Here is a 25,934-nt window from a genome sequence, read left to right as displayed (position 1 = left end):
AGTTTCATCCGAGCACTAAACAATATAGTAAGGTACGGCTGTGGAATTAGCGAGGCATAAGATTGAAGGGTCATCCACCCATGGCTTCTTTATGCAAGGCTGGCTTTGTCTTCCACTATTGATAATTGTTTAGTGCTGATTTTCGCTAGCCTTTTAAATTCCATCTGACTTGCGTGCAAGTTCCAGAGGTCATTTAGGCACAGGGTTTTTAAGCCTTTTGACCAGTATTCATGTCCTGCTCGCCATGAGTTGTTATCAATGCTGGCCCACAAATGGTATCCTAAACTACCCTCCTTTGATAACCTTAATTTGTGACAGCACGAGAGGAAAGACATGGCTCTGGCCAATCGTTGTTTGCAGATGCCAAGTTCCAACCTAATTTGTGCCGGTGATGTATGGTTTGGTAAGTTGAACACAGACCTGTAGATCTTAGTAATTATTTTATCCAGGTGGTCACTGTCCAATCCTTTTAAAGCTTCGCTGCCGTAAGTTAAGGTAGGAATGATTTTTGCCTGAGCCACTTGTAGAGTGGGTGCAAGAGTAGGGCCTTGTAGTTTCTTTTGAATTAGTCCGATTGCATAAGCAAGTGCCGTACCCTTCCTTTTTTGCTCTTCTAGGTGGGATTTGTATTTTCCGTTGTTGTTGAAAGTGACTCCAAGGTACCTTTGGCAGTTTGATTCGACAATGCTTTCATTGTTCAAAGCCCATGACAGTTTCTTAACTTTCCTTGAGTGCACCGCTAAAATTTTCGTCTTCCTGTTGTTGATTCGAAGCTCCTTGTCGTTTGAGTAGTCGGAAGTAGCATCCAGAAGTCTTATGCTACATTAATCTAACTTTTATATGAACACTCTTCCATTTTAACTGCAGAGTTTCGGAAATGGTTTTAAAAACATTATTCATGGCTGCAAGTTTTTTTCCCTGCAGAAACAACACAGAATTATAGATGGGTAACAGTGAATTACAGGGATGTTCTTCACCGAGGAGTTCTGAGTGACATCAAATAGAGAAGGAGAGCAAAGCTCAAGTAGTTTATGTCACTTAGAACCCTGAGTTGAAAAACAACCCTGTAATTCACTTTTTACCCATCTATAATGATATGTTATATAGGACCTCCAAATTCGTCTGCCCCGCTTTTAACTGCTACACAGTGATGGGGGGCAAAAACACAACACAGCCTCCCCTCCCTATCTCAAATAAAAAAAAATAAGCTTATCGGCAATCAATAACCAACTTCCATAACCTTCCATGCCTTCCTTCCCCCTCCTACAGCTGTGCTTTCTGGCAAAGCAGACAACCATCACTGTGCTGACAGGGCTCTCAAAGAATTCTGGCCTGGAAGGCCTTCATGACATAGCAACCGTGATTAACACGTTTTGCTATCAACTGTTGCTATGCCTAAGAAGTGAGTTATGACATTTGGAAACTGACATAAACAATACAGGATCTCCATGCAGCCATATAAAATAATAGTATATTAACATGCTTCTCTTCTGCAGTGCAGGAGGAAGCCCTGCACAAGACCTATATTGATAACTGCATGGGTAATGGTCATAGCCACTAGAATTATGCCTGCAGAGGAGCACCAAATTATGTGGCATAGTAGATTGAATTATGTGGCAAGAAAAGGCAAATTATGCAATCTAATGCAGCACATTTTTCTTTGTGCACCCCAAGGCAGTTTGGTATTACAGAAGGGGCCGCAGACCCTTGTGCGGCCCCTTCTGTAATACAGATAGCGCTGGCACACATACAGCACTATCATCAGAGGGCATTCCCTCATTTGTATTGGGGTGCTGCCCCATTATATAAGGGAATCTCTTTACCTCTGTCCTATATTATAGATTTGGGCGCAAAGGTAAAGGGGCTGTCAGGACGCATGCTGATAGTGGGTCATCTAATAGGTGGTGCACTGTCAGTCCGCCCCTGATGGCAGCCCTCTGGAGGGGGTGAAGGGGGTCATATCGACTCCCTATGGACCCCCTAGACATCCCCTTGCAGGTGACTGTAGTCACTTACTGCACCCGCATGCAAGGGGATCTCTCACACCTCTTACAAGTGCAGGTGGGGTGCTGCCTGAACAGTGAAATATGGAGCGGCTGCTTCAAATCTGCTCTGTATTTCCCTTAAATGAGCTGCATCAGCACAAGTTCACAGGTGCCTGCAGGGCAGCACATTCAATCTAATACAACACACTCTACTTGTTGGAGCCAAGTGCACCTTCCGAAAGGTGCACCTGTCACTAACAAGGAAAATGTGCCGCACTGCATAATACGTTCCCAGGTTCCTAGATTCTGATTGGGGTGCCTGACATTAGAGCATGTTAGTATTGACATGGTATTGGGAGCTTTCACTAGAAAAATATATGAAATCATAGAGGTTAAAACTGAGAGGCTGATAGCAGGAGATGTCAGAATGCAAATGTTGTGCAATGTGCTATTAGGGTAGTAGTAGAGTGTACATAGTTGTTTCTTATACTGAGAACATGTATACAGTAGTGAGGTGCAAACAAAGTAGCATTAAAGGTTGTTACTGCTTCAAGCAGTATGTATTGAAGCTGAAAACAGCTATTAAATCACTGAGTTTAGAGTGCTTAGATGCTGAACACTGAACGTTGAGACAACAAAAGAATTTAAATCTTTAAAGATTTATGTCCGTGCATATGCAATCATGCTGTTTGTTGATGCATGGGAAAACTTCTTTGGAAGTTTTTAAAGTATTTCAAAAATTACATATCATGCACACTCATTTAGCATCTTTGAATGATTCTAAAGCAATTCAAAGATTGCCTCTTCCTGTAGTATTTGTGCTGCAAGTGGCAGAGAAAGCCTAGCATAAATGGCTGGAGAGTTGCCAACCCTTGAAAAATGTGGCACGTATTATATATATATTCACTGAAAAAAACATAGGTTTCAGGGGTGTTATAGTTAGCTTGACATTTCACTCATATAAAACCATTGAAATTCCCCCGTAACAGTTAGTTGTACTAACTATAACTCGCACGCCCGCAATCCATTGCTGATGATGTCACATATTACATCATTCATGACATGGTCATTGACATCACTGATGACATCACTGATGCCATCTCAAATGACATCACTGATGACATCATTGATGACATCATCCAGTGAAAGTGGTTTGGTTCGTGATTTAAATATGTATCATATATATAGCAATCTGCCTTGAAGACTGAGTGGATGTATAAGTGTGTGAATGGAGGATTTAGTACCAATGTGATTGACTAAGTGAGGAATGTTAAGTGTCTCACTAAATATATGGGATAATGATTAAACTGTATGAATACCTGTGTCACTCTATCTCTTGTTGTGAAAAGTTGGTTACTACCTATGTGAAAGTCTACATTAGTTATTAATTAGTTAAATGAGTATTTGTATGGGATAGTGAATGAATGTGTGTGTGGTTGGGGGGACATGTAAAACTGTGGAAAGATGTGTAAATATTTGATTTAGTAAGTATATGAGGTTAAGACTGTATGTGTAAACCGTTGTTTGGGTGAGTGAATCTCTTTATTGGTGTGGTGATGAGTAAATATATTTATCAATGATATATGTCCAACAAACTAAAAATATAAAAAGCAGTGTATGTGACATTTATTGTATATAAATAAGTATACATAATACTCAGTGATTGTATGAGTGATGTATGGATAACTGTATACTTGTAATATTGATTTTATAACACAGTAAGTATGATCTATTGTTTGTATCAGTGAGTAGGATGTCTGCATAAAGGAATAGGATATGTGATGGTGTCTAATGTTGATGTAGGTATATAAGTATATTAAATACTGTTCTATTGATCTTTGTTATCATGTATGAGTGAATCTATAGGTAAGTGTTTAGATGTGTGTGTAGGTGTAGGAATCACTGAGTGGGTTTTTAGAAACTTGTACTGTGTGTCAATGTTTCAAATATGGTACTTCTTATTTTATAATGTGTGTTAAAAGATTATGCTACTGTATGATCAGGTGTATCAGCTTGTCACATGGATGATGTCATCAGTGATGTCATCAGTGATGTCATTTGAGATGTCATCAGTGATGTCATCAGTGATGTCACTGACCATGTCATGAATGATCTAATATGTGACATCATCAGCAGTGAATTGCGGGTGCGCGAGTTATAGTTAGTACAAATAACTATAACAGGGGAATTTCAATGGTTTTATACGAGTGAAATGTCCAGCTAACTCTAACACCGCTGAAACCTATGTTTTTTCAGTGAATTTCAAAGGTTTTTTAAATGCTAAATCCTAACTATAACTTATCTGAAACCTATGGTTTTTTCAGTGAATTTCAAAGGTTTTTTAAATGCTAATTCCTAACTACAACATGTCTGAAACCTATGTTTTTTTCAATGAATTTCAAAGGTTTTTTAAATGCTAATTCCTAACTAAAACATATCTGAAACCTATGGTTTTTTCAGTGAATTTCAAAGATTTTTTTAAATGCTATTTAGTAAATATTTTTTTTAATATTTTCTAAATACATTTTTTTGATCTTTTTGTCTTTAGATGTAATTTTTTTAATTACATGACACATTTTTTTATAATTTTTTTTTACATAAAAATATTTTTTTTTCATTATATATTGTTCATAATATACTTACATTATTTTTATTTTTTTTCTTCTTTTTTTTTGGAGTTGCGCACTGTTATCCTATAGGTAGAAATTCACTTAGCAGCTAAATAGTGTTATTGTTACCTTTTCTTACTCAGGGGTGGATCCTGAAAACAGAACTGCTGCATCTCCTCTAAACAGTTGAAAGAATGCAAATTACCAAAGACGCGCAGAAGCCCACGTCTTTTTTTATTAAATACTGCTAGAATGTGCGAGTCATACGCGCACCCTGTGGTTTTTCCCCAAAAAACATAGGGGCCTTGGGAGACCTTGTGGGACCCCCTGAGGAGACCTAGAGGATCAGGGTGTATCTACCCTCCCCCTTTTCACATTTTAAACACACATTTCACAGGCTCCCTTGTACCGAGACATAAAATGGCTGCCAACAGTTTCTATTTTCCAATGTTGACAACCACTTGACAGCCAATGCGCCTTCACCACATGATCGGAAGGGTGCACTTATGGTACGATGACAATAAGCGGAGTATACATATTAAATTATTTTATTGGAAGTGGGCCTCGTGGCCCCCATCCTGTGCCCAATTCCAGGTCATGGCTAATTATATATTTTTATTTTATGAAGGAGGGCTGCAAAGCCCCCCTCTTGAAGCCAGTTCAAGACCACGGGGACATCCGAACTCCATCTATGTATGTACCACGTAGGAGTTGCCTTCACATTGCGCATGCATGTTTGTGGTAGCACACGCGTGTTAATGTTATGCATGTGCACAATACGTCTAACTGTCTGGCTATGTACCCCTAACGTATTTAATTTTATTTGCGTATGCTCCATTACAACATGCCCAATCACAGCTCTCACACCCAGTGACATCATGCTCAACCAATCATCCTTCTGCAAAGCATTTATAAGCTGCCAACCTTCTTGAACTTTTCCTATTCCGCAGTTACAGCCATTGAGAGTGTTCGTATCCACTTCTTCGTAGGTGAGCACTTTTTTAAGAGAAAATAAATTAATTAATCTGAACAATCTTTAAATACCGCGTAAATGTAAATTCATGTTCGATTTTGCAATGCTGATTTTAATCACGCTTTCCTGCTCTTTTATATCATTAGAGTTGACTTCGTAACTTTTGTTTCTGTGCACATCACTTAATCTTGGTGCTTTTGTTTAATTTGCCAAGCACCACGTGGCCACTCCTATTGCAGCGTGCTACATGCTGTTCAAGTGAATGCTATGTAGTTTTTCTCGTGTTAGTAGTGCATCACGTGCCCCATACATTGCAAAAGTAATGTTTTCAGCAAAAGTGTATTTTAGCATAGTTTCCAGCTCTTATAACTTAAATATTTTGCCTTGTTCGGCGATGTTTCTGGGCAAATCGCTTAATGCGGCCGCATAAAATTTTTTAAGTAGTGCGTCACGTGCTCCTTCCTCATCATTGCACTGCACGTGTAATTGATTGGTCAATGTTGTATTTTAGCATGCTTTTTAATAACCTTAAAAATCATTTGCCCCCTGTTCTATCTCATTATACAGATATCTCAACCATGAGGCATACTGGTCGCCACAAGCTGTCCTGCCCATACACTATACCAAGTGGTGGTGAACAACTCGACACACCGAATCCACTGACTGCTCTCCATATGTTATCAGCCGAAAATTGCAAAGTAAATAAAGTGAGTGACCAATCTCGGCCTAACATTTGTATAATGCAATGCTATTTCCTATTTTGCTTGCCAAATATAACCTCTGATAGTTGCTTTTCATCCCCAATCCTATCCAAATGTTTAATGTACATTTAAATTAATCTTGGACATATGTACAACATATACATTGTTAACTCTTTTTTTAGTTTGCAGAATGATTGTTGGCGAGGTTGAAGAAAACTATATCCTCCTGTTCCAGCTGATTACACCGATGTCTCAAATATGGCATTTACTAGTTGTCCGAAGCCATGCACATTCACACATTTTTAACGGACATAGTTAAGGTAAATACTCACAATAGGACTACTCGACAAAGTTAAAAAGTAACAGACATAAGTACTTGAGGGGTTTTCGGTGGCAGATAATCTCAAATTCACACTTCTAGGAAAGAGTCTGATACAGGGTGGATCTCTGTATAACTAATGGATGATTAGGTTTTAGGATGGCATAGAGAGCTCCCAACCTTCTTACTTTTTTTCTTAAAGGGTTCCAAATTGGGGACGAATATTAGGCTGTGCAGTAGAGGTTGACGGTGTTGCTCCACTGGTACTTGGGCCTCCTCATGAAGCAGGAGGAGCCTTTCTCAATCTCCGTAACTCTTCACTTGCAAAGTTGACCGGATTCTTAGTCTGCAAGTGCTTCCGCATACTTACAGTTCCACACCAGTCCTCTTTATTGGGGTCTCCTCTTGAAAGCAGTCTTGCATATGCGGCAAGTAACTTTTCTTTCATTCACTTTTTTTAAGACTTGTGAAAATTAATTTCAAAACATTCAATAAATACGATGTCACTATGCATTGTGTCAAATGCTTTATTAAAAATATGCAGAAAATGTTCCCTTTAATTGTTGTTAACGTCTTTACAAAAGAATTTGAAAGGAGAAAGTAGGAGATGAATAACAGAGGTAGGACATTATATCTCAAACTGCAAAAATTGTTTTAAAAGGGTGGACCAAAGTTTGCATGTACAATGCCGGTGGAAGCGTTTCAGGCAACTGGAAACATTTTACAAAATATATATATATTGTCAAGTGTTACTTTGACTTGTAATGTTTGACCTCATTTAGTCACATCTATTTGATTTTAAACACTAATTTTCTTTTTTGTTTGCAGATTAACTATAATACTTCTTTTGAACTCCATATTATATGATCTTTATTATATTGTTTTGTTAGTTATAGTTCTAGTTATTTATTGTATTGTTATCTTTTAGTTATAGTTCCAGTTATTGTTTTAATAAAAGTTAATTAAAAAAGTACATACGTCTGTTTTTTTTGTAGGGGTAGCTGTCATCAATAGAAATGATATTTATAATATGAAGTATAATTCTGAGGCTAACTCATTAGCAACATAGTGTTGTAAACATATCTAGGACCCTAATTAAATATTCCCGATTCATGCCCTTATGTGGTTATAACATATAATATCCTTATAAAGGCATAAGAATCACATCCATATTTAGTCATAGCCAATGCAGTCCAAATACGGCAAGGCTACTCCCATAGACTCCTAGAAAGTACAACGCGTTCTTTAAACAAACCAAGCCTCCAGCAGCCCGGGAATTCCCCCTGCTTTTGTTTTGATTTGTGCAAGAACTCCTGGAGTCCTGAAAGCACAGTCAGTTCTTAGTGATGTCTTATGTCCAACCTTACGTCAAACTCGGCTCCTTTCAGGTATAAATATACCAGCATTTGCCTTAAGCAAACACACGGTGGTTTGGAGCAGAGCGGCTATCTACTTGCCCGAAGCCCAGCTGATGCGAGTGCTGAAGGAAGCCGACCCTCCTATTGACGCACTGAGAGAGACGCTGTCTTTTCTCCTACCGAGAAATCCAGCTCCAGTGTTTCCAGTCACCCTTGCGGGTTTCTGGTAGATCGAGTCCTGAGAACGAGATACAAGACCTGCTTCATTCTATAACCAAGGTACGGAGTTTGTTAGATCCTCAGAGAATTCTTGATTCAGATTCTTGGCAAAACTATCTTAACTCACTAACTCCTTCCCACGTATTAGGCTTAGGTCAGGTACATCGGGGTAGGCGAATTTTAGAAACACCAGTTGAGCACGTTTAGTCGACTTTTATCATTGTATGTATTTTATCCGTTTTAAGTATCATATGGCTCAGAAACCATATAAATGCTTTTACAGTATTATTTCATAATACTCCTTTTACTGTACGCACTTTACTTTATGACAAGTATTGCAATTGTGGCAATTCACTTCTCTTGCACGAGAAAGAGGACTGCTCAATAAATAACAACTTTTATTGAAAACGCCCGTCTCTCTATTTCTCTGCACTCTGGTGAAACTAAGCATGCACGATTGACTGAGTGAAATAGCTGTCTATTGTTTTCACACGACTCTGGAGATATACTCCTTATTCTGGAGGGAGCAAAGTTGTCATGTTTATGCGGTTGTCAGAAGCTAATCCCTTCTTGTCTATTCAGGAAAGTTCACTCCTTCCTGTTTACTCGAGAAAGTTTCTAGTGACCTTGTAGTGTAGTTCCTATCATCCCAATAGGCTCTGCGCATTGGAATAATACCTACAGCAGTAAAGGCCTAGACCAGACGTTAACTAGGTCTACTACTGTCGATACTAGACTTAAAGTTTTGGGTTTGCCAGCTTAGCTCAGAGTTCACTAGAAACTTTCTCGAATGTTCAAGGAGGACTTAACTTCCCTGATTAGACAAGAAGGGATTTAGTTTCTGACAACCATAGAACATGACAACTTTGCTCTCCCCTAATCAAGAGTATATCTCGAGAGTCGTGTGAACAAAAGGCAATTTATTTTACTCAGTCAGTACGTGCATTCTTAGTCTCATCAGAATGTAGAGAAAAGGAAGAGACGGGCGTGTTCAATAAAAAGGTGTTATTTATTGATCAGTCTCTTTTCTCATACAAGAGAAATGGATCGATATTATTGCAATACTTATAGTTAAGTAAAGTGCATACATTAAAAGCAATAGTATAAAATAATACTGTAAAAACATTGATATGGTTTCTAAGCCATAAGATGTTTAAAATGATTAAAATATATTACATACACATATATATTTGACTAAACGTACTCAACTGGTGTTTCTAAATACGCCTACCCCGTGTACCTGACCTAAGTCTAATACGTGGGCGGGAATAGAAAGTTACAGTTTAAGTTAAGTTTGTTTTTGCCAAGTGACTGACTAAAGAATTCTCTGTGAGGGTTTATTCAGTTCTGTACCTGGAAGTTAGGATGAATGAGGGATGGTATCTCTCTCTCTGCTCTCGATATTCCAGGCTGCCTGCGAGGGCTACCCAGAAGCGCCGGGGCTGGATTCTCGGCAGGAGAAAGCAGCGCGTCTCGTTCTCAGCACGTCAGGAAGGCGGGGCTGCTGCCAGCGGGGTCTGCTCTGCTCTGGGCTTCGGCAAGTATGGCTGCTCCGTCTCGTCACCACGCGTGTGTTTGCATAGGGCAAGATCGGTAATATTTATACCTTTAAGGTGCCGAGATTGACGTAAGGATGGACATAGATACGTCAATAAAGATGTCATACGACCAGGTCGTTAGCACATTCTTTTGCTGAAGTTCTCTGTGAAATCAAAACAATGGCCGCACGGATTTTCCAGGTTGTCATAGGTTTGATTTGTTATGAGAACTCCGTATGCCTTATCAGGGGCTGGAGGAATATCGCTTGTCTAATTAGATCGCAAGCGTTATGACCTAATCAGATAACACGTTCCTGTGCCGTAGTGTGACTGCGTCAGATAACGGTATCTGCATCATGGGGGTTTTCTGCCTCATGGGCTGACTGCTAGTTAACTTGTTGGTTTGTTAACCAGAATAGGGTCAGGAATAGGGGGATCGATTCAGAACCTATAGGAATACATGACACCCACTCCACGCTAACTATGGACATATTTACTAATCTAGGCATAGTATAACATAGTACAACATACTATAGAGTAGTGTGTATACCTTACCACCCCAAAATACATAAATGCATTTCGAAATTTTCAAATATACGGAAAAATTGCAGTTATATGTATTGTATGCACTCAAGCTGTAGAATAATGCCAAAGTAATTACGCATTGTCATACATTAATACTATTCGGTATATGAGAAATTACACATGAAATGGCTCTTAATACAGAAAAAAAGTTCGAGACCATTCCATCACATAATAAAATATTTACGAACATACCAGCGGGCAGCTAATGTCTATAAAGTATTGAAAAATAGAAATCTTAGTTCTCTAGGAATAGTTTCTTACTTTAAGCAGAAGATAAGTGTCCCGAAAAATATGCAAAAATATTTAGGGGCTGCTGAAAAATCGCTGTCCGTGAACTGGAGGACTGTTCATGTGACTTTATTTTTAAAGTTGAAGGCCGAATTCAGGGAACGCCGTGTGCGAGTTTGCTCAAAAGTCTCTACTTCTGCCCTGGTGAGAACATAATATCATTTAGGCTTTCGAAAAAACTGTCAACAGCTTCATGGGAAAGTTCCACTAACTCGGAAATAGGTGTAACCATGCATTCGTGCGCATGATTGTCTCCATTGACATTCTGATTCGCATTGCTGACAGAAGGTCGTACCTGTTCGATGCTGCTTTCATCTTGAACTTCACTACCCCTCAATCGTAGTGGTGAAGCTTCCACGAATGGCGTCATCAGGATTGGTAGCCTTTGAGGGCAGCACAAAGCATGAACCTTTATTGGGCTCAACAATTTTTCTGCATCCATCGGCGCATCCGATTGTAGCGTCAGACAGGTGTCTAACACGCATTCTTCTCCGCATAGCAGACACCTTAGTACAGGTAAAACACATCTTTGCCACATAGGTCGAAATGATAGAAACCAAGTCATGTTCAGGTCTCTAAGCCGGGAGAGTCCCAGGATTTTTGATATCCGGTCCCGGTATCCAATGGCTAGGATTGTTTCTTCCATTGTCGCGAGAGTTTGGTCTGTGACATGGGTTGCCATAACGAAAAATAAGGACTAAGAATAGGATTCCTGCAATCAGTCCCAAGATCAGGGGAAGTCCGCCAAAAATCGAATGGACGAAATCTGGAAAAATACCCAGTATGGCTTTGAATGGTGTTAATGCCATCGAAAATACTGTCTTAAATACCCCTGAGATCCCATTGGTATCAGAAATATTTAAGATTTCGTTCAGGATTTCCGCGAAATGTACGGGGGAATTAGTTGATAATAATGTATGTATCTCTGCAGTCGTCCTTGCGACTTGTAGATCATACGTTTCTTTTGATGGCGTGAGCCTTGTAGGCGTCTGAAGAAGCACTGTTTTCATTCTGCTTAAAGTATCTATTCGAATAGAAGTAATTTTCAAGTTGGGCCATGCCCTTGCCTCCCTGTCTGGAAAGGAGCTGGGGAACAAAGAGCGTCCACAGCACTTGACCTTCGCAGTCATAGTTACTAGATAAGGAGTCCCGGGCATGAGACTACAGCATCTGCGGTCTACAATTAGAATGTAACTCCCATTATAGAGTCTTTGAAAGAATGGTTCTATCTCTGTTGCAGGTGCGCCTTGCTGGTGACATGAAAGGTTGTATGAATTCCCTTCACAGGCTCCGTGCAAACTAATTCCGTTACACAGAAGTGTGCCACTTAGTGACATCGCACAATTGTTGCCACTAAGAAACACTTTCTGTCCTTTATTACTGACACATGCATGTGAATAGGGCAGGTTCCATGTTGTTTTAAGGTACCCCTTTCCCAATTTCTCATACATGCCAGCCTGTATATATTTTTGGCAGTATTGAAACCTGAAGGTTGAGATTGGAATATTAATTATCCCATGTATTATCCATTCACTGACAGGTCGTTCTGACATTGTCACTGGTAATCTTTCTAGTTTTTCAATGCTCAAGATTGTATAATCAGCACCCTTTTGTGCCATACTGATTTGTCTATCAGTAAGGTTAAAGAATTGGAATAGTGACGTTGTGTTGATTAAACGCCAAGGCACATAGCCTGAACGCAGATTTTGTAACGTCCAGCCAAGCTGTACAATAGAACGCAATTGAGACTGACCGTGTTGTAATAACAGTAAGTCCTGCGATAATATGTCGATTGCTGAAGACACAATGCTGTCCAAAGAAAAAATTCTGGAGGACAGAGTCATTAACCCATTGTCCACTACAGAAAGTGATTTTTCCAAATTAATACGGTCAATTTCCCGTATTCTCTCTGCTGTTTCAATTTGAGTAACCTTCCAGGCCTCATTGTATGCTGCATATACAGAGGCTGCTATGAAACGCTTTTGACGCTGTTTGCGTGGTCCCATAGTGAAATCACGCAAGTCAGCACCATCAGTAAGTAAAGTTAGGTGTTGCTTAATTTCTGCCAGTGTGGAAGTTTGTAGCCATTGAAGGCATAATTTGCCCACACTGTAGGTGGTTATTATCCCTGGGTGATGTCTTTGAGGATATCTAGGGTCTGGCCTGGTCATTTTGAACCCCTGTGTTTTGTTCAGGAATCTGTCTTGACAGTTATTAGTATCTGTGGGCCAGATCAACCACTGCTTCCAATCAGGATGTGTTCTGTTTTGGTTTAATATCTGGTTTACGTCTATCTCTTCATCTATAGAAGTGTTGCTAAACATTGCTGGCTTTGGAATAGACGATTTATTTAGGTCTTTGATTTTGGCTAAGCCAAGACAGGTGGTTTGTTGGACAGTGTCATTTAAAAATATAATTTGTTCTGGGATCATGCAGGCTCTAAACAGTGATTCTATACCCTGTACTTGCCATTCTTTTGTACCCCAAACACTTTTCAATTCAACATTTTTGTCCCAATAATCAAAACCAAAAGTATTCATTTGTTCGAAGAATGATTCTGAATATATCAATTTTGTGTTTGTTATCATGGTCTTGGTCCCTGTTTTGTTTGACAATTTAAAATAAAATGTTTCAGCATTACTTGTGTTAAAACCTGAAAAATATGAATATTTGTCGTAAACGGTTCTTGAGCTCCCTTTTGGAGGTGTTGCACAATGTTCCCATTGATTATAATTTAAAACATTTCTAGGTTGTGCAGATCTATGTAGAAAATGGTTACCATAGTGGTTATAACAGTACATACTATCATAATTTGTAGAACCCTGCAAATAATCATGTTTGGTAAATTTAGCAGACATTACTAAGTCAGACATCATATTATTAATGCTTTCGAAGTCCCAATCATCAGCAAATGAGTTCGGTTTTACAAAGTCACTCAATGAGATCTTAATTTGGTGTGGATATTTCAGGATCTCGACCGGACCATAAATTTCATAATCAGTGTTGTCCCATGCTACCCCACCAGGTATAGGATTGGCTGTGAAGTTGGCTGAAGAAAGTTCTCTTTTCTCGACATGTGAAGATGTGTGTGGTTTCAGGATCAAGTTGATTTTCTGACTTGCTGTGTCCATTTTAGCATATTTTCCCTCAATGAAGCGTCCCAAAGTTAGTACCATGATGAGCCAAAGTATGAGGATAAATGCACCAAAACCCACCCAAAATTCAATCCATGGAGAAATCAGATATGTTTCTTTCAGTTGTTTCAAAAGTTCTTTAGCTTTATCTTTAAAGGTTTTTGATGATGGCTGTGTCTTTGATTCACTGAAGTCTTCAGAGGAATCATCGAAGTTTATGAAGTAGCCGGATGCAGTTCTGTCAATTGTTCCAATTGCTTCAGGATTTTTGTTTCTTGCATTTTCACTTGGTACTTCATTGTAGATTGGTGTGTCTCTGCTAAATGTTTTTATTTGGGTTTTCAGAGGTCTGAGTTCTATTGCATTGTTGCATAGTCCTTGTTGTTCTTCTGTAGGCGTTTCGAATGTGATGAGCCTCTTTGTTAGGACCTCTGTACTGGTAGCAAACCTTGGTGTTCTGCTACTCATTGGGAGTCCACTTGGCCTACTGTTTGTTATCGGCCACATGATTGTGGTTTTACCAGGTCGATGGATACAACTCGGTTCTCCTTTTTACCAGCAAGTGGCGGTAGTACAACTGATCTTGTCCCGTTGACAGACAAGACAGGAACTGCTTTTCTGTAAGAAGGCCCACATTCCTTCTTTACCGCGATCTTTTCCCTGACTAGATCCCCGACTTTTGGAATCCAGACAGGTCTTGCTGGGACAGGTGGTGGTTCTTCAGTGGTTGTTGGCTGTTGTTTCAACTTTATGTTGCTCAGGTCTTTTCTTGTTTTGTTTAAGTCCTGCAAAATAGCCAAACGGTCTTTGATATCAAAGCTTTTTTCTTTCACCACTGAAGTCTGACTATCAATGTCAGAGATCATCATCCTAGTTCCAAATAATAATTCGTACGCACTGAATCCCTTCAGAGAATTTCTTGGCAAGTTATTGAGACTACGTTGGACACTTATTAGATGTTTGACCCACCCAGCTCCCGAACCTAATACCTTTGCCGTTATAGATTGCTTTATGTCACGGTTTTTTCTTTCAACAATTCCGTTCCCCTCAGGGTGAAATGGACAAGAGTACCGCAATTGCACGCCCATGCTGACCATGGCCTCCTTATAAGCCCGAGAGCTAAAAGCAGGACCGTGGTCTGAATGCAGCATGCCAATTGCGTATGTGCCGATAAAGACTCGCAAATCTTTTATAACAGTTCTGGCGTCAGCCGTTCGCTGGGGCCACATCCATATGAATCTCGTGCATGAGTCCACTGCGACCAAGATATATTTATAGTTGCCATCCCTTTGTAAGGGACCACAGTGGTCTAGGTAAACACAGGCTAATGGTTTATCCGAGATTAGAAGGGGCGTCTGAGCTGGACGTCTCACCGTTGATACTTTCATTTTTTGACATATCTCACATTCTAGAACATAGTTCCTTGTTTGTCTTCTCATTTGTGGCCACCAGTATCTCTGTTTTAATAATGATACTGTGGCTGAGACGCCAGCATGTATAGAAGCAAGCCCTTCGTGTGCCGCTATAATGAGTCCTAACCTATGTTCCATGTTTGGAATTGCCCTATCCCCCACTCCAGGGATTCGAGCAAAAGGAACATTGTTTGTATCAGTTATGTATGAGTATTTTACTGGAAAGCCTTTCGGGAGTGTTTCTATCGAATCCTTTTCTGAAGCGCTGACAGCTTGTAATATTTCGCTGTCTATTTTTGTTTTTGACCGGGTGATGGCTGCTACGGAAGCCGTTTGCACAGCTGCCTTCGCGGCCTCATCAGCCAATGAATTCCCTGCAACGTGAACGCCATCACGTTGATGACTCAGTGTATGTATCACGTGAGTCTTTGGTAGTTCTTTCTGTAAAAGAACTACTTGTTCCCAGAGCATTTTATGCTTGATTGTGCCACCTTTCGCATCCTAGAAACCATTCTGAAGCCAGATCTGCAAGTATTCATTGTAAGACTGAACGCAATAATACGAATCGCACACTATGAGTGTGGGGAATTCTCGATCGGTATTTTCAAGCGCCATCTTGAATGCCAGTAGTTCAGCTCGCTGAGCTGTACAATCTCCTAAGGATTGTGTTTTAGTGAGGGTTGGTTTAAATTTCCCTTCGTGCCAGCGACCTTTAACAATCGCGCACGCAGCACTGTAAGCTTGTTTACCCCCTACTGCGGGTTGTGCTGATCCGTCTGTATATATTATACAGCCGTAATGTTCTAGAGGCAGAATTTCGGTCAGCGGAGGACATTCAAATTCATATTGGAGAAATTCTTGTGTTTTTAAGTTAGGATCAAATTCGTATGCCACGTCTGTTGCAGCAAGAGAGTTTGCCCATTGTATCCATCTTGGATGGAGCGCTTTGGCATTCGGAATGCTTGCTTTTGTTACAGCCTCTAGGGCTGGTATCGGTGTCACGATTATTATTCGTTTACCTTGTGCCAGGGCTCGTTCTTTTGCTATAGCTGTCTGTGTTGCAGTTAGAATTTTTTCCGTTGGGCTAAATTTCATTTCGGCCTTAGTGTACAAGTGTGATTTAAATGCAATTGGTACCTTTTCTCCCTCATTAGAGGTCAGGTATGTGAATCCGCATCTTCCTGGGATGACTCGAATCACAAGATTGCGTGTATTGTCACGTGTTTCTAATTTTGTTTTAATTAGCATGTCTGTTTGTAAGGATCTCAGAATTTCTGTGTGTATTTGAGTCCAATTGGATCTTTTAAAATCTGGTTTTATCAGATCATAAAGGGGTTTAACCCTTTCTGCGTAATTTGCAATGTATGTTCTTCCGAAATTTAAAAAGCCTAGAATTGACTGTAGGTTTTTTAGTGTTCTAGGTGCTTGGAGTACGGCACATTTCTCTAGGAAATTGTCAGCCAGGCTTTTGCCTTCACTTGATAATTCATATCCTAAGAACAGGACTGTCAGATGGGCAATTCTGGATTTTTTAAAGTTGAATTTGTAACCCTCTGCTGCGAACCCAAGTATTATGGTGTTCACCCTCTTCAAGTGAGTCTCCAAGTCATCATCTGTTAAGTAAATGTCATCGACATAAGATAATGCTTCATCATCATATAGCTGTAGTAATTCTGTTACTCTCGCTGAGAATACCCCCGGGCTATTCTTGTACCCCTGGGCTAACCGACAGAATTGTTTTTGAGTGCCATTTATTGAGAACGCAGTTAAATATCTGCTCTCTGGTGCTATGTTTTGACAAAAGAATCCATTAGAGATGTCTAATGTTGTTTTGTATTTTTTGCGCACTATGTTATTCATTAGTGCAGCACTGTGTGAGTTTTGCACTGCAAAAGTTTTGCAACATGTGTTGAGGTGTCGGTAATCCAAAACTAGACTATATGAATTGTCTGGTTTGGAGACCGGAAACAAAGGGTTGTTCATTTGTGAGGTGCAAGTTTCAATCACCCCCTGGTATTCTAGCTGATCTAGTATTTCATTTACCTGTTTTTTAGCTTCTTGCTTAATTGGGTACTGCCTTTGTGCAATAGGTTGTGATTTTAACTGGATTTTTTGAGGAGGAGAGTCCTCATCCCATCCCACGTGATTTTTATATAAAGCAGGAGCTAGAGCCACTGCCCATTTTCTGGCAAGTGTGTATCTTTTATGAATTGGAATTTGATTTGAGAAGGCAGGCATAATTATTTCTTCGCCATGAGGGCACTCCCTGACAAACTCTGGTGGCCAGTCTTTTTCAGCTAGAAGGATATCATAGCCCTTGGAGAGATTATCCCAAAATAGACCCCTTATTTTTCTAGTCTTATCTCCTGATGATTCATAAGGACTCTGCGAGCTATGCTCACTTCTGCTGCGCTGTCTAGCATTGTCTGAGCCCACTCTCCATTTTTCAGTTGTGTCCTCAGTATTCTCGGCATTGTTAACTACCTTGATACTGGCTACCTTCTTTTTTGGAAATTGTAATTTCTTTTTTAGATGAGCAGGTTCCTTGTCTTTGGACTTGGCGTGCTCTTCTCTTTGTTCTGATCGTCCTCTTCTTTCCGATTTCTGCGAGGAAGTCTGAAAAGATTGAGAGGGACGTGTATCAATGTCTTGATATCTATCAGGCTTTTTTAGATTATCCCTATTTCTAAGGTTATATCTTTTCCCAGAGGGGTCACTCTGAGGTGACCTGTGTCTTTGGTTCGGAGATTTCTCTCTTCGCCTAGGAGACCTTCCTCTGGACTGGAATTTCTTTTCTTTAGGATTGGATTGTTTGTTTCCATCCCAGTTCTTTTTTGGTGAATTATTATTAAAAAATATTTTTTCAGGACTTTCAGTCAGTTGCGGTTTTACTGGTATTCCACCTAAACTGTCTCTACCTAGTTCCTCATAGGATTTTTCTATGATTCTAGCAATTTCAGCTGGTTGGTCTGCTATATCTGTCTCTTTTAACCTCTGGCGGATCGCCACGTTTGCTGCTTCACCCTTTATGTTGGCTAACAATATAGCCGAGACCTGCTTGAAGTCTTTCAGTAATTTCATACCAAGAGTTAAAGCGGGTTCTGGACCGTATTCGTCTTGAATTTGTTTTAGCACATCTGGTATTACCGAAATGGATGGAACACCGTGCGTTTTTGTGTAGATGGAAGCAAAGACTGTACCCCAAGTGTCACAGTCCTCTATGTGTGGTGCGATTCCCATTGGAAGACAGATAGTCAGAATCCTGTGTTTTTCTAACGGGGTGGTGTCAGGAAACACCGCCTCTATTTGGGTGATTTTTTGTGCCAACCAGAATGGTATTTGTTCCCGTTTAGCCGGTACTTTACCTAGGCAGGACTGGATGTTTTGTGGTGTAATTTTATTTGTGTTCCCCTGGTGAGGGGTCAGCTGTGGAAGTTTAATTGCTGGCTGAATTGTTGAAGTCCGCATCACATACTGGACTAATTGTCTATGTATTTTTATTAATTGTTTTAGCTGTGTTAAAAGCTCTGCTGCAGACATCCCGTCGATGTCTGGATGTGGTGTGTATCCGGCTAGGACCGGCCACGTTGCTCCTGGTCTACCTAAAGGACCGAGCCTGGTGATGTGATTGTTATGTTTTAGGGCGCCATTAAATAAGAGCAAATGCTCTTGAAATTTAAGTGGTACTTCCACCTCCTCGAAAGGAGTGTACATTTCAGGAGGTTCCTCTATTTTGTAATAGTGGAAGTACTTTGTTACAGCATTTGCTGCTGGAAAATGTATCCATGAATAGTATACCTCTGTCTGCCGATATTCGTGTGCCTCAATTACGAATATGACTGTGCCACCTCTAGGTGTCAGTCCATTTTCTATAAGTTTTAGGGTTATAGATCTCCTTTTAATGACCGGAATGAGTATTATCTCCGGGTCTGCGTCTTGCATAGTAGCATCCGCTGCTGCGAGTTCAGTTGCTAATCTAACTGCCTCTCTTTCGTCTTCATTGTCTGACATTTTACTGTCCTGAAGGTTATTTTGTTTGTTTGCAGATCAGGTTTCTTATGGAAACAGAGATTAGATGCACAATATTTTGGAACAGTGTATCCTTCAACGTTGACTATACCAAGAACCATACATAGGAGTTCCCTCCTGCGAGGTTTTGGAGGATATAACCTTTCACCCACTCCAGACGTCTTTGGAGTATAATGGGAAAAGGGGTCTGAGTGAGAACGCACGACTGAGTTACTCTAAATGTCTTACGTTAGTTTTATCGCCCTTTCCAAACGCGTTGGGCGCCATGTAGTGTAGTTCCTATCATCCCAATAGGCTCTGCGCATTGGAATAATACCTACAGCAGTAAAGGCCTAGACCAGACGTTAACTAGGTCTACTACTGTCGATACTAGACTTAAAGTTTTGGGTTTGCCAGCTTAGCTCAGAGTTCACTAGAAACTTTCTCGAATGTTCAAGGAGGACTTAACTTCCCTGATTAGACAAGAAGGGATTTAGTTTCTGACAACCATAGAACATGACAACTTTGCTCTCCCCTAATCAAGAGTATATCTCGAGAGTCGTGTGAACAAAAGGCAATTTATTTTACTCAGTCAGTACGTGCATTCTTAGTCTCATCAGAATGTAGAGAAAAGGAAGAGACGGGCGTGTTCAATAAAAAGGTGTTATTTATTGATCAGTCTCTTTTCTCATACAAGAGAAATGGATCGATATTATTGCAATACTTATAGTTAAGTAAAGTGCATACATTAAAAGCAATAGTATAAAATAATACTGTAAAAACATTGATATGGTTTCTAAGCCATAAGATGTTTAAAATGATTAAAATATATTACATACACATATACATTTGACTAAACGTACTCAACTGGTGTTTCTAAATACGCCTACCCCGTGTACCTGACCTAAGTCTAATACGTGGGCGGGAATAGAAAGTTACAGTTTAAGTTAAGTTTGTTTTTGCCAAGTGACTGACTAAAGAATTCTCTGTGAGGGGTTATTCAGTTCTGTACCTGGAAGTTAGGATGAATGAGGGATGGTATCTCTCTCTCTGCTCTCGATATTCCAGGCTGCCTGCGAGGGCTACCCAGAAGCGCCGGGGCTGGATTCTCGGCAGGAGAAAGCAGCGCGTCTCGTTCTCAGCGCGTCAGGAAGGCGGGGCTGCTGCCAGCGGGGTCTGCTCTGCTCTGGGCTTTGGCAAGTATGGCTGCTCCGTCTCGTCACCACGCGTGTGTTTGCATAGGGCAAGATCGGTAATATTTATACCTTTAAGGTGCCGAGATTGACGTAAGGATGGACATAGATACGTCAATAAAGATGTCATACGACCAGGTCGTTAGCACATTCTTTTGCTGAAGTTCTCTGTGAAATCAAAACAATGGCCGCACGGATTTTCCAGGTTGTCATAGGTTTGATTTGTTATGAGAACTCCGTATGCCTTATCAGGGGCTGGAGGAATATCACTTGTCTAATTAGATCACAAGCGTTATGACCTAATCAGATAACACGTTCCTGTGCCGTAGTGTGACTGCGTCAGATAACGGTATCTGCATCATGGGGGTTTTCTGCCTCATGGGCTGACTGCTAGTTAACTTGTTGGTTTGTTAACCAGAATAGGGTCAGGAATAGGGGGATCGAGTCAGAACCTATAGGAATACATGACAACCTCTGAGCTAGCTGGCATTCATAATTACATAATTAACATATATAAATAGAGACCTAGTCGACCTCAGTCCTTCGTCTAAACTATCGTTTATGTTACTCCAATGCACAGAGCCTATTGGGAATATAGGAACTACACTACATGGTGCCCAACATTTGGTAAGGCGATAATCTAACGCTAGATACTAGAGTAACTCAGTCGTGCTTTTCACACAGACCCCTTTTCCCCGTAAAAACTCCAATAGATGTCTGGAGTGGGTGAAAGGTTAATATCCGCCAGAACTTAGTAGGATGAGAATCCTATGTATTAGTTTTTGGTTTAGTCAACGTTGAAGGATACAGTGTTCCAAAATATTGTGCACCTAATCTTTGTTTCCTTGAAACTTGCTCTGCAAACAAAACTTTCTGTCAGAAAAATGGGGTAAAATGAGGATGAAAGAGAGAGAGCTAGAATAGCAGCTCAACTTTTAGCGGATGACACAAGTCTCCAAAATGAAGACCCGAATGCTATAATCATTCCGGTAAACGTAAGAAAAACTATAACTCTTAAACATATAGAAAATGGACTATCATCAAGAGGTGGTACAGTCATATTTGTGGTAGAGGCCCATGAATATCGGCAGACAGAGGTATTCTATTCATTGATACATTTTCCTGAAGCCAATCCAATAACACAATTTCCACTATTACAAATTAGAGGAATCTCTAACGGAATACGCTCCTTTCGAGGACGTTGAAATTCCACTAACATACCAAGAGCACCTGCTCTGGTTTGATGGCGCCCTAAAACATCAAAATCACATCACAAGGCTCGGTCCACTAGGTAGACCAGGAGCCACATGGCTGGTTCTAGCCAGCTATATACCACACCCTGACATTGAAAAAATGTCAGACCGAGAACTTTTAGCTCAGCTAAAACAACTCATTAAAATACATAGACAATTGGTCCAATATGTCATGCAGACTTCAACAGTCCAATCAGCAATAAGAATTCCACAACACACCCCTCAACAAGGGAACACAAATAAAATAACACCACAGAATATACAATCAGCCATTGGCAAAATACCTGCAAAACGGGAACAAATTCCATTCTGGTTAGCTCAAAAAATAACTCAAATAGAGGCAGTATTTCCTGATACTACACCTCATGACAAACAGAATTCTTACTATCTGTCTTCCAATGGGGATCGCACCACATGTGGAGGACTATGACACTTGGGGCACAGTCTTTGCTTCGATTTACACAAAAACACATGGTGTTCCGTCCATGGTGGTTATACCAGACGTACTAAGACAGATTCAAAATGAATACGGTCCAGAACCTGCTTTAACTCTAGGTATGAAATTACTGAAAGACTTTAAGCAGGTCTCAGCTATATTACTAGCTAATATAAAAGGAGAAGCAGCATCTGTGGCGATCCGCCAGAAATTGAAAGAAACAGATAGAGCAGAACAACCCTTTGAACTTGCCAGAATCATAGAAAAATCCTATGAAGAATCAGGTAGAGATAGTTTGGGTGGGAAACCACTAAAACCCCAACTAACTGAAAATCCTGAAAAAACATTTATCAAAAATAATCTCAATACTTCAAAAAAGAAGTGGGAAGGTAATAAACAAACCACTCCCAGAGAAAAACAGTTTCAGTCCAGAGGAAGGTCTCCTCAACGGAGAGATAGATCTCCAGAACGAGGAGGTAAGTCTCCCCACAGGGAGCCCTCTGAGAAAAGATACAACCTTAGAGATAGGGATAAATTAAGAAAACCTGACAGATATCAAGATAATGATACTCGTCCCTCTCGATCTTTTCAGACTTCCTCACAGAAATCGGAAAGAAGAGGATGGTCAGAACACAAGGAAGAGCATGTCAAGTCCAAAGACAAGGAACCTGCTCATCAAAGTAAAAAATTACAATTTCCAAAAAAGAAGGTAGATAGTATTAAAATAAAACATGCCGAGGATTCTGAGGACACAACTGAAAAACGGAGAATGGGCCCAGACAATGCTAGACAGCGCAGCAGAAGTGACCATAGCTCGCAAGATCCTGATGAATCTTCTGGAGACAGTGGCCACGAATGAATACATTCAGGTGGAAACTGCAGACACCAGAGTTAGCGTGCCTCATAAAATATACGAAATAACATTACATATAGAAGGGGACAAAACTAGGAAAATAAGAGGTCTCTTTTGGGAGAACCTTTTGAAAGGCTATGATATCCTTCTAGCAGAAAAAGACTGGCCACCAGAGTTTGTCAGGGAGTGCCCACATGGCGAAGAAATGATTATGCCTGCCTTCTCAAATCAAATTCCAATTCATAAAAAATACACATTTGCAAGAAAATGGGCAGTTGCCCAAGCCCCTGCATTATATAAAAATCATGTAGGATGGGACGAGGATTCTCCTCACCATAAAATTCAGTTAAAAAATCAACCTACTGCACAAAGGCAGTATTCTGTTAAGCAAGAAGCTAAAAAACAAGTCAGGGAGATCCTAGATCAACTTGAATATCAGGGGGTGATTGAAATATGCACCTCACAAATGAACAATCCTTTGTTTCCTGTCTCCAAGCCAGAAGATACATATTGTCTAGTTTTGGACTACAGACACCTAAACTCTTGTTGCAAAACTTTTGCAGTACAAAACTCACACAGTGCAGCACTAATGAATAACATCGTGCGCAAAAAATATAAAACAACATTAGATATCTCAAATGGTTTCTTTTGTCAAAACATTGCACCGGAAAGCAGGTATTTGACCGCTTTCTCCTGTATGGGGGCGCAAAAACAATTCTGTCGCCTCCCACAGGGATTCAAGAACAGCCCAGGATTATTCTCAGCAAGGGTAACAGAGTTACTACTAATGTATGATAATGAGGCATTATCTTATGTCGATGACATCCATCTTACAGACGACGACCTGGAGACATACTTGAAAAGAGTGAACACCATCATACTTGGGTTCGCATCTGAAGGGTATAAATTCAACTTTAAAAAGTCACGAATTGCCCACCTAACTGTCCTATTTTTAGGATATGAATTATCAAGTGAAGACAAAAGCCTAGCAGACAACTTCTTAGAGAAGTGTGCAGTACTCCAAGCTCCAAAAACGCTGAAAAACTTACAATCAATTCTAGGTTTCCTGAATTTCGGAAGAACATACATTCTAAACTATGCAGAGAGGGTTAAACCTCTCTACGAATTAATAAAACCTGACTTCAAACCAATTAATTGGACACACAGAAATTTTAAGATCATTACAAACAGACATGTTAACTAAAACAAACATTGCAAACACGCGCAAACGAACGCAACCTTGTAATCCGAGTCATCCCAGGAAGATGCGGATTCACGTACTTGACCTCTAATGAGGGAGAAACTGTACCAATAGCTTATAAATCACACTTGTACACACAAGCTGAAATGAAATTCAGTTCTACTGAAAACATTCTAACTGCGGTTCAAACTGCTGTAGCAAAAGAAAGAGCCCTAGCCCAAGACAAGAGCATATCTGTTTTAACAGCAGTATCAGCCCTTGAGGCAGTAACAAGACCAGGCATTCCAAATGCTGTGGCATTAGATCCGAAATGGATACAATGGGAAAATTCTCTTGCTGCAGAAGACGTGAAACACGCATTTGATCCGAAAATGAAAAAACTAGAAGATCTAGAATACGAACATGAATATTCTCTGCCGATCGAAATTCTGCCTCTCGAACAGTACACCTGTGTAATCTACACAGACAGGTTTGCACAACACTACGTTGTGGGAAAACAAACTTACAATGCAGCGTGCGCGATTGTTAAAGATCGCTGGCGCTTAGGTAAATTTAGACCGATAATAACAAAAACTGAATCACTCAGAAACTGTACAGCTCAGCAAGCTGAAATAAGATCTTTAAAGATGGCGCTTGAAAATGCTGATCGCGAATTCCTCACACTAATAGTGTGTGATTCGCATTATTGCGTCCAGTCTTACAATAATGACAAGCAGACTTGGGTCAAAAACGGTTACAAAGATGAGACAGGTGCTACAATAAAGCATAAAAAACTTTGGGAACAGAAAGAACTACAAAAGACTAATGTGATACATACACTGAGTCATCAACGTGATGGCGTTCACGTTGCAGTGAATTAATTGGCTAACAAAGCCACAGCGGCAGCTGTCAAACCGGCTTCCGTAGCCACAAAAAAGCGTTCTATAAAACACATAGATGGAGAAACCATGCTGCCGGTAAAAGCCTCATTAAAAGGTGACTATGCAGCATTACCTCTCAACTATCCACTCAATAATACATGCATAATTGATGCAAACTCCGTTCCTTTTGCTCAAATCCCTGGAGTGGGGGATAGAGTAATTCCAAACACGAATCGGAGGGCTTACTTGATTCAAGAAGCACACATGGGAATGGGTCTGAGGCACCAAGAGATCTTGAAATCTCTAATAGAATTACAATCACAATACTGGTGGCCGGGGATGAGCGTGCAAATTTATAACTTTGCAATGAATTGTCAGGACTGCAACAGAGATCGCAGTTGTGAACCGACCAGGCACCAGCTCGGACACCTCTATTAGAAAGCATTAGGCTATCTATACGCAAAAATCCAGATGGAAAAAGGCGATCCCATAATTATTAAGACGAGATTCATTTAGATGTGGCCCCAGCGCTCGGCTGACGCCAGAACTGTTAAAAAAGATTTGCGAGTCTTTATCGGCACATATGCAATTGGCATGCTACATTCTGACCAGGGTCCTGCGTTTAGCTCTCGAGCTTACAAGGAGGCCATGGCCAGCATGGGCATTGCCTTGCGGTACTCTAGTCCATTCCATCCCGAGGGAAATGCGGTAGTGGAGAGAAAAAACCGGGACGTAAAGCAATCTATAACAGCAAGGGTATTAGGTTCGGGTGACGGGTGGGTCAAACATCTAACAAGTGTCCAACGTAGTCTTAATAATCTGCCAAGAAAATCTCTAGGAGGTATCACTCCATACGAACTTTTGTTTGGTACCAGAATGATCATTCATGACCTTGATTGTCACAATTCAACTTCAAAACATTTGATATCAAAGATCGTTTGGCTGTTTTACAGGACTTAAATGAAACAAGAAGAAGTCTAAGTAACACAAAGCTAAAGCCAAAAGCCAC

The 25,934-nt window shown here is 40.3% G+C and overlaps 1 protein-coding gene across 1 annotated transcript in view; it reads left to right on the top strand.

The window, feature by feature from the left end:
* LOC144772911 (uncharacterized) overlaps nt 1-25,934 on the top strand; it is a 2,519,762-nt gene that overhangs the window by 1,404,515 nt on the left and 1,089,313 nt on the right. The gene's annotated exons all lie outside the window — the stretch shown is intronic.

Source organism: Lissotriton helveticus, chromosome 8 (genome assembly GCF_964261635.1).
Source record: "Lissotriton helveticus chromosome 8, aLisHel1.1, whole genome shotgun sequence".
Taxonomy (NCBI): Eukaryota; Metazoa; Chordata; class Amphibia; order Caudata; family Salamandridae; genus Lissotriton; species Lissotriton helveticus.
Note: the sequence above shows the minus strand (reverse complement) of the source record. Positions and strands in the feature narration are given on the sequence as shown.